The following is a 9,458-nucleotide window of genomic DNA, read 5'->3' as shown; positions in this document are numbered from 1 at the left end:
AGATCTTTTAACACTAGCAACTATCGAACAATTTTGTACATGCTTTTTTAAATGTATGCCCTTTTTGGCCTTTTTATGCTGCATGTTCATGTATTGGCTGAGTATTTTATTCCTTTATTGTTGCTTGCTTTCCTTCTTTTGGGTCATCATCCCAAGCTTCATTAATAGCATTTTGCAAGGAATGGAATGAACATGTTTCCAAAGCAGTCAACATGATTAACTACACGGTTTTGGGCATTAATGCTTTGGCATTTCCCTATGCAAACTGACCACGGTTAGTTGTGACTACCTAGCCATTAATGCGCCTTAATCCTTTTATAAAGACCCACGCTTTGCAAGTTTTTGTTCATCATTTTGCACAAATAACGCATCAATACCTCTCCACAAAGAATGGATAACAAGACAAATCCTCCTTCTTCTACCTCATGCTCAAACATGCTGCGTCCTCTTAGAAAGGGACGAATCAAGATTCCAGCTTCCAAACCTCCACGCGCTAGAATCCTTCGCCCTCGACCGGCACCAGCTAATGTAGTAGAAACCATCATTCTCTCTTCTGACTCCTCAAGCTCTAGTTCAGATGACGAAGATGAAGACTACCTCAAGTTCCTCAGTACCCTAGAGCCTGATGAAGAATACCCAGGAACTCCAACTCCTTCTTCTGAGGATGAAGACTCTCAGATCTCAGAACTTTCCAATTCTGATTCAAAGGATGAGGGAACTCGGGTTCAGGGTAAACCTTAAGTGTTTATCTTTCAACATTCAACCATTTCTTGTATTTTCTTGAACATTCTTGAATGACTGGTTGTATTGTTGATTTTATATGAAATAAAACTTGATTATTGGCATTTCCTTTTACCATTTCGCAAATTTTATTCTTGCGTTATTCATTTTTTATGATTATTTCTTGCAACATTGGCTTATATTTCTTTAAATATTTGCCATTCATGTTGACTGAACGTTTCTCAGGAGTTAACTCTTCAATCTCCTAAGCTCCATTTGACAAAACTTGAGAAATCTTAAATGGTCCTTCCCAATTGGGTGACCATTTTCCAAAGGCTCGATCTCGTCTGTCCATGGGGAGGATGACTTTCCAAACTAAGTCTCCTACGTCAAAGAGTTTGGATTTAACCCTTTTGTTATATGCTCTAGCAATTCGTTCTTTTTGTCGAATCAAAGCATCTAACGCCTGCAACCTTTCCTCATCCACGTCTGTTAATTCATCTAACATCATGTTCTCATAGTGATCAGGAGGTAGTTCCCATTGCCTTTGTACTCGAATCGACTGCATCATTATTTCAACAGGTAACACGGCATCGTGACCATATGTTAGTCGAAAAGGTGTCGAACCTGTTGACTCTTTAGGAGAATTCCTACATGCCCATAGGACTTGGTCCAGGGTCTTATGCCAATTCTTTGGCTTTTGGGCAACGTGCTTTTTAATTAAACTAATTATAACCTTGTTGGCTGCTTCAACTTGGCCATTTGCTTGAGCATAGTAGGGCGTCGAAGTCATTAGCTTAAAACCCAATTGTTCAGCAAAATCTTGCATCTTTCGACCAACAAACACCGTTCCTTGGTCTGTAGTGATCGTCTCAGGAAGCCCAAACCTATAAATAATATGGTCTTGGATAAAATTGATCACTGTTTCCTGATCCACGTTTGTTAGGGCAACAGCCTCTATCCATTTGGTAAAATAATCAATCCCAACTAGTATATAACGTTGGTTCTTGGATGACGCGGGCCTTATCTCACCAATTAAATCTAGAGCCCAGCCTCTAAAAGGCCAAGGTTTGATAATCGAATGCAACTCACTGGCAGGAACGTGTTGTATCCCTGCGTGTTTTTGACACTCTTGACAGCCTTTCGCATATTCTATGCAGTCCTTAAGCATGGAAGGCCAATATAAACCCTGTCGAAACAAAAGCCACTTCATCTTGTGGCCTGCTTGATGGGCACCGCAGGCTCCACTATGGGCGTTTGAAATTGCTACATACGCTTCGTTTTCATTTAGGCATTTCAACAAAACCCCTTCAGGAGTCTTCTTAAATAGTTCATTTCCCATGATTGTGTAATTCAAGGCTCTATACTTAACCTTCCTATCGGCTGTACCTGTTGGATTTTCTATGTATTTAACAATGGGTTGTCTCCAATCCGTGTCAGCCAAATTGTCAATCACGAAGACTTCAGTCATTGCTTCATCAAAGTGTGCATCAACCCTTTCGGACTCCCTTTCGACATTTAGTTCATTTGCCCCCAGCTGATGGGGTATTACCTCACATGAGATTAGTTTTTCTTTAACTTCAACTATCTCATCTAATTTTTTCCCCGTTACCTTATAACCAGAAGCAATTTGGGCTAAGTCATTTGCTTCTTGGTTTTCGATCCGAGGCACGTGTTGAATGTCACATGAATCAAATCGTTTTAGTAGCGAGAAGGCAATGACAAAGTATTTCATCAAATGTTCTTGAATGCATTTATATTCCTTTGTCAATTGTTTTATCACTAACTCAGAATCTCCTCTGATTTTAACATGTTTTGCCCCCAAGTCCAAAATAATTTTTAGACCTACAATTAAAGCCTCGTACTCGGCTTCATTATTGGAGCATGTTCCATTAATCTTGTACTTAAACTTTGTTGGAATCTTTGAAGGAGAAATGATTAAGATTCCAATTCCTGTACCATGTTTGTGCTTCGAGCCATCAAAGTACAACATCCAAGGTTCATGTTCTACGTATGTTATTGGGATCTCAGCCACCGAGTGGTCAACAAGAAAGTCAGCCACTACTTGACCTTTTACAGCCCTCAGGGGTTGGTACGTCAATGAATATTCAGTTAAAGCTAAAGCCCATTTCCCAATTCGACTATGCAAAATTGGTTTTAATAACATATGCTTAATGATGTCAAAATGAGAATAAACATAAACATGAACTGGTTTGATATATTGCTTAAGTTTGGTACAAGAGAAATACAAACATAGACAAAGCTTTTCAATTGGACTATATCTAGTCTCAGCATCATTCAAGATTCTACTTAGATAGTAAATAGCCTTTTCTACGCCATTTTCATCCTCTTGTGCGAGCATGCTTCCAATAGTCGAATCTGACGCTGCGATGTACAACTTCATTGCTTTGTTTCGAATAGGAGGCATTAAAGTTGGAGGCTTTGACAAGTATGCCTTGATATCATCAAATGCCTTTTGTTGTTCCGTTCCCCATTCAAATACATCACCTTTCTTGAGCCTCAGCAGTGGAGAAAAGGGGTGAGCTCTGCCACTTAGGTTTGATATAAACCTTCTCAAGAAATTGACCTTTCCCAGCAAAGATTGAAGCTGTTTCTTTGTTCCTGGAGGTTCTGTCTCCATGATGGCTTTTGTCTTATTTTGATTAATTTCTATGCCCTTCTTATGCACAACAAAGCCAAGGAAATCTCCTGCATGTACACAAAAAGCACATTTTAGTGGATTCATTTTTAATCCACATTTTCTCATTCTTTCGAACGATTTTTTAAGATGTTCGATATGTTCATCCTGGGAAGAGGATTTCACAACAATATCATCAATGTAAACCTGCATAAATATTTCGATAAAATCATGAAAAATTAAGTTCATGGCTCTTTGGTATGTTGCTCCAGCATTTTTTAATCCAAAAGGCATCACTACCCACTCATAGGTGCCTAAAGCACCAGGGCAACGAAATGCGGTTTTTGGCACATCATCTTCGTCAATAAAGATTTGATTATAACCTGAATAGCCATCTAACATACTCAAATATTCATGCCCTGCTGCTGAGTCGACTAACATTTCGGCTACAGGCATGGAATATTCATCCTTAGGTGTAGCATTATTCAAATCTCTAAAGTCTATGCAAACCCTCAGTGATCCATTTTTCTTAATAACAGGAACAATGTTAGCTAACCATTCCACATACCTGGTTGTTCGAATGAACTTGCATTTGAGCAACCTTTCAATTTCTGCTTTGATCTTTGTCATGATTTCTGGTGCAAACCTCCTTGGAAGCTGCTTTACAGGTTTCTTATCTGGTCGAAGGGGTAGCCTATGCTCCACAAGATTTCTGCTTAACCCAGGCATTTCATTATAGTCCCATGCAAAGCAGTCTCTGTATTTCTTAAGCAACTCGACCATTTTTTCTCTTAAGGTTGGGTCTATATTGGCACTAATGTAAGTTGGCCTTTTAACAGAGCCATCTCCAATATCAACCTCCTGCAAAGGATCTTGGGCTTGCATTCTCTGAATCGAACTATGTGGATCTTTCTCAAAACCCAAAGGCTCATCATCATAGATGCAATCTAACCTTTGCTTTTTTCCATCATTTACTTCACTAACCTCCGAGGCCAGTTTGTCCCTTAAGTTATCATTGGCTTCGACAGCCATATCTTCTTGAACATTAATGGCCTCAAGAGCCATTTTGATTCTATTCTCGGCTGCATAAGCCGTAATTCGATCCCATGCTGGGGACTCAATCATCAAACTCATCATGGTTGACCCATCCAGACACTGGTGGGTATGCATCCTCACACAAGGGTTTCTCTATGTCTTCCCTCTCCCAACAAAAACCATGGGTTGGATGTAACTTAACTGAGTGGTATACATTTTTTGATACCACTTCATTTGGATCGAAGGCAGCATCTTGCTCACCACAAGGAGCAATCGAAGCCAGATTTTTGTCGAAGTTCTGTAAAGTCACAGTGCCTGTCTCTGAAACATATGCACTTTGATCTGCTTCTACATTCTCGACTAAACCATCTTCTCTCCAGATGATTAACCTTTGGTGCATGGTTGAGGGAACAGCTCCAACACCATGTATCCATTCTCTACCTAATAACAGATTGTAATTAGGTTTGGCAGCTATGACCATAAACAAGGTCTTTCGAACTGTACTACCAACACAAACTTCCAATTGCACTGCCCCCAGGGAATGGCCAGTTTTTCCTTCATAATTGGCCAACAATACATTGTGGGAATGAAGGTCTGTGTCATAGAGACCTAATTTCTTCAACATGAAATGAGGCATGATATTCACCACAGCTCCTCCATCCACTAAGACTTTATTGATTCCCACATTATTCACTTTTGCCCTGATGAACAAAGCCTTCAAGTGGTTCTGCATTCCCAGATCTGGCTTTTCGAAGACAGCTTTTTGCTCTTCGACACAACCATTTTGCATAACATAATAACACATTGGCTTATGATCAGCCAAATTAAGGGCTTCGAAGTCCTCTTCCAGTTCATTGACTTCAGTAGGTATATCATATTCCAGTGGCAGAATCGACACCACATTGACCATGAAATCAAAATCAGACCCCTCATCCAGGAGATCATCATCCTCCATGTCATCCTTATCTTCTGCCCCTCCTTGGGCATTTTCAGCTATTGGCTCTTCCAGTATTATGGAAAGCCTCTCCTTTACTGGCCTCTTGGCCATTTCAACCTTTTCAGCCTTCTGGGTTGCTACAGCCTTGCCCCCAGCCTCAGCCTCTTTTGCTGTCAACTTTTGTTTCCTCTGGAACCTTCGCCACTGAGTGCGGGTCATAGGATTTTTTCCCTTATAGTTATTCCTATAAGAGTATTTGTTGACTTCAGTGGCAGCATTCACTGTTTCCTTCCCAGCTACCACTTTTGAACCCTTGGGTTCAGATACAATGTTCACATTAACATTGCTAGAGCTTCCATTTTCCATCATCCTTCGATTAAAAGTGACGTACTGTCCACTCACCCATTGGTTAACAGGTGCTCTCCCAGATGGTTTGAAAGTGTTTTGGGGGCCTAGCCTCTGCTGGATCGAAAGGCCTTTGGTAATAGGTTTTCCCCAATTGGCCCCTTTGTAAGGCCAAGCTTTTTGATTTGGCCTAGATTTTGGCCATTTTCTCTTGCTTTCAGCATAAGGTACAACACTTTGAAGGCCTGCAGTAGCCTCTTTGTCACACACAGCACTGCATCTAGGGCAAAGCATTACCTCAGCATTCTTCAGCTTGCACCTATTTAGGAAGTCCACCAATTCTTCCTCAGCATTGGGGTATACCTCACGTACCCTCTTTTCATACTCCTCTTCAGGCACAGCCTTGATTGGAGCAGCAGCGTCTATCACTTCAACCATGTTGCAGTCATAGACTTCGACATAGGTAGCGTCTGCAGGTGGCAAGGGATCTGAATCTACCTTCATTGGAGGCTTTGCCTTATCAGCATACTTCAGCCTTCCTTCATTCAGCGCTTTTTGCACCAAATCCCTGAAAACAACACATTGATAAGTTTTATGTCCCAAATAATTATGAAACTTACAATATCCTCTTTTCTTTCTTTGTTCTATTGGTGGTATTTTCATATCCTTTGGCACAATAATTTGGCCGTCATTCACCAATAAATCAAAAATCTCATCACATTTAGTAATGTCGAAAGTATAAGTCTTTGTAACAAACTTATCATTTTTTGGTTCGATAGGATTTTTTCCATTCGACGGCCTCAACAATTTGCAAGTGTAAGGAGGCCCAGGCTTTAATTCAGCCACATTAATATCACTATCATCGAAATCTAAGTATTCATCACTCATTTCATAATCAATTTCATTGTCATAGGAATCAACAAAACCTATTTCTTTCTTTTTCTGAAACTTAGAATTTCTAACTTTTTCAGCTTTTAACCTTTCGATTTGTCTCACTCTGTCAGCCAACTGTGACATGTCTCGAAGGTATTGGGTATCCAATTTCTTTCGAATTGAATAATCTAACCCACCAGCAGCCATCTCCACTAGTTCGTGTTCAGGCACTTGAGTAAAGCACCTGGACTTCAGCAAACGAAACCTATTTAGATAGTCATCAATTGACTCTTGGTTTTTCCTTTTTACACTGGCTAACTCTTTCAGACTTATTTTGGTTTGGCCCATATAAAATTGCTCATGGAAAGTCCTTTCCAATTGGGCCCAACTATGAATCGAATTGGGAGGCAAAGTTGTAAACCAAGTAAATGCATTCTTGGTAAGCGAATTGGGAAAGTATTTCATTCGCAAATTTTCATTATTCGCCAAATTCCCAGACTCAGCTAAATACCTAGCAATATGTTCTACGGTTGATTCATTAGTGTCCCCAGCAAACTTAGTGTATTTTGGGACTTTCCAACCTCTTGGTAACTCGGTTTGCAGCACATAGTCAGTGAAGGCAGAGACAAAATTTGGCCTTCGACAACCCGTGTTTAGGCCGTTTTGGGCCAAAATCGTTTCGACCATGTTAGCCAAATTGTGTTGGCCAAGCAGATTATTGTTTTGCACCTCTCGCACTACCTCGTCAGGATCCTGGTTCCTCCTAACCATTACCACTGGAGGGTTCTGACGTACCACTTGTGGATTTGGGTTAATAACAGGAGGGTTTTGATTTACTACTTGAGGCATTTGATTAACCTCGTGAGGATAATAAGTTTCCTCTTGTACGACCGGCGTAGGTGTTGGGTTAGGAACTGTTTCAGTAGCCACATAAGTTGGCCTTTGCTGCACTGGAGTCGAAGACATTGCAGGTAGTATTACTTGTGGAGTAATGGGATTTACTCTAGGAGGTGGTGGGGGTGTCCCAAAAAAATCTGCAATTCGACTCATTTGAAATGCCAACATTTGATAACTCTCGTTGGTATTCTGAATTAATGGATTAAACACAGTACCAATTTGTTGTGTTAAGAGATTGACCATTTCATGGTTGCTCTCATCCATTTGTTGTCTCAAAGACAACACAGATGCAGTCGTTAAGGGTGTGGGAGTTACCCTTGACGAAGTATACCTATCAGGTTCGAAACTTGGCATTCCTAAGCCAAGTGTGGGGGGAGGCCCATACATAAAGCCCTGACCTGATGGTGGTTTCGAACGTCCAAAACCAGCAGTCACGGACGGAATTGCCATAGTTGGTACTGGCAAAGTTGGAATAACATCATGCACAGTCGAAATGGTTGGACTGGAGAATATTGGAACATTCACCAACTCAGATGTTACCAAACTTTGTGGAGGCGGATCGACTCCACCACTCGAACTTGCTTCACTACTCATCGCACTAGAACTTGGAGTTTTACTAGGATTAGATCTCTGAGTAGTTTTAACCATAACCTAACTTATCATGAGTTATATGCAAGTAACAAGTTTTTTATTCCACAATATAAAAATAAACACAACTTTAACAAACACAAAACCAGTCCCACTGGGCGTGCCAATTTGTTTACGTTCGAATTTGGTAAACAACCGCTAGTTTAAGTATTTAAACTCGCGAGATCAACTAGTAAATCTCAGGACAATTTTGTGTTTATTCGCTTCAAGAAAACTGTTTGAATGTTCGTTTGAATAAGGAAACAAACACTTAGGAATTAAAATATTTTAAAGCATACAAGAGAAACTAATTCGAATCGCCTCGAAGTAGCAGTTTCTCAAGCAAGTATCTGGATTCAGACTTGGAAAAAATTACTAGAAAACAAATTGCATTGAATGAAAACAATTACAAATAAAGATGGTTCACAAAACATACATTTCTCCTTCGAATTCCGTTCGTTCGATCGCTGAGTACTTAGAATTTTTAGAGAGAGTGTTTGTATAAATTTTGTGACCTCTGTTCTGAATGAAAAACTACTATAAATACTACTACTAAGTGGTAACTGTTTCTCGATCATCTGGACGCTCCTCCATTTGCCACGTCGACCACGTTCTCCACTTTCATCTTTCATTCCTTCAGCGCGCGCCAAGACCTTTTGGGCCGTTCGTTGTTCCTTCTTTGGGCTTGGCCCAGCTCTCCATCGGTTCGATTTCGCGCTTTCGATAGCTTCCTGGCAGAACCAAAATTGGACGTATTATCCATATCTTTCGAAGCGCTTTTTGGCTTCGACCTAGCTGGCTTTCGACGCCACCTTTGAAAGTTTTATTTTAACAATATCACCTCCAAATAAATATTGGACCCACCAATTATATTTAATTGATAAATACCAAATTTATATCCAACAACTATTCAAACGGTGTTGGTGACAAAACTAACAGAAATGACTAACTTAAAACATAAAATAAACGTAAAGGATCAAATTGATACTTTTTAAACGTAAGGGACCAAATTGAAACCTAAATAAAACGTAAGGGACCAAATGTGTAGTTAAACCAAAAAATTAATATCCTTAGAATTAATTATTATTTTTAACTAGATTAAAGACCCTTGCGAATGCACGGGTCTATTAAATTTTATTCGATAGCAGAAACTAATTTAAGAGTTTTAACCATATTGTTTTTCATTTCGTATATAACATTTAAAATATGATTTCATCATTTTATAGTGTATAATGATCATCAAATGTTAAAAATAATTTAATATTTTTAGCTCTTTGATTTACCAATTCTTGTATTTGCCCTTTTTTTATGGGCAAACCAATTATTTTTTGTATTTGCCACTTCAGAACACTAAGTAAATATATCTTCGGTTGATCAATGTGTTGA

Source organism: Trifolium pratense, linkage group LG7 (genome assembly GCF_020283565.1).
Source record: "Trifolium pratense cultivar HEN17-A07 linkage group LG7, ARS_RC_1.1, whole genome shotgun sequence".
NCBI lineage: Eukaryota > Viridiplantae > Streptophyta > Magnoliopsida > Fabales > Fabaceae > Trifolium > Trifolium pratense.
The sequence above is the reverse complement of the archived record's forward strand: the minus strand, read 5'-3'. Positions refer to the sequence as shown.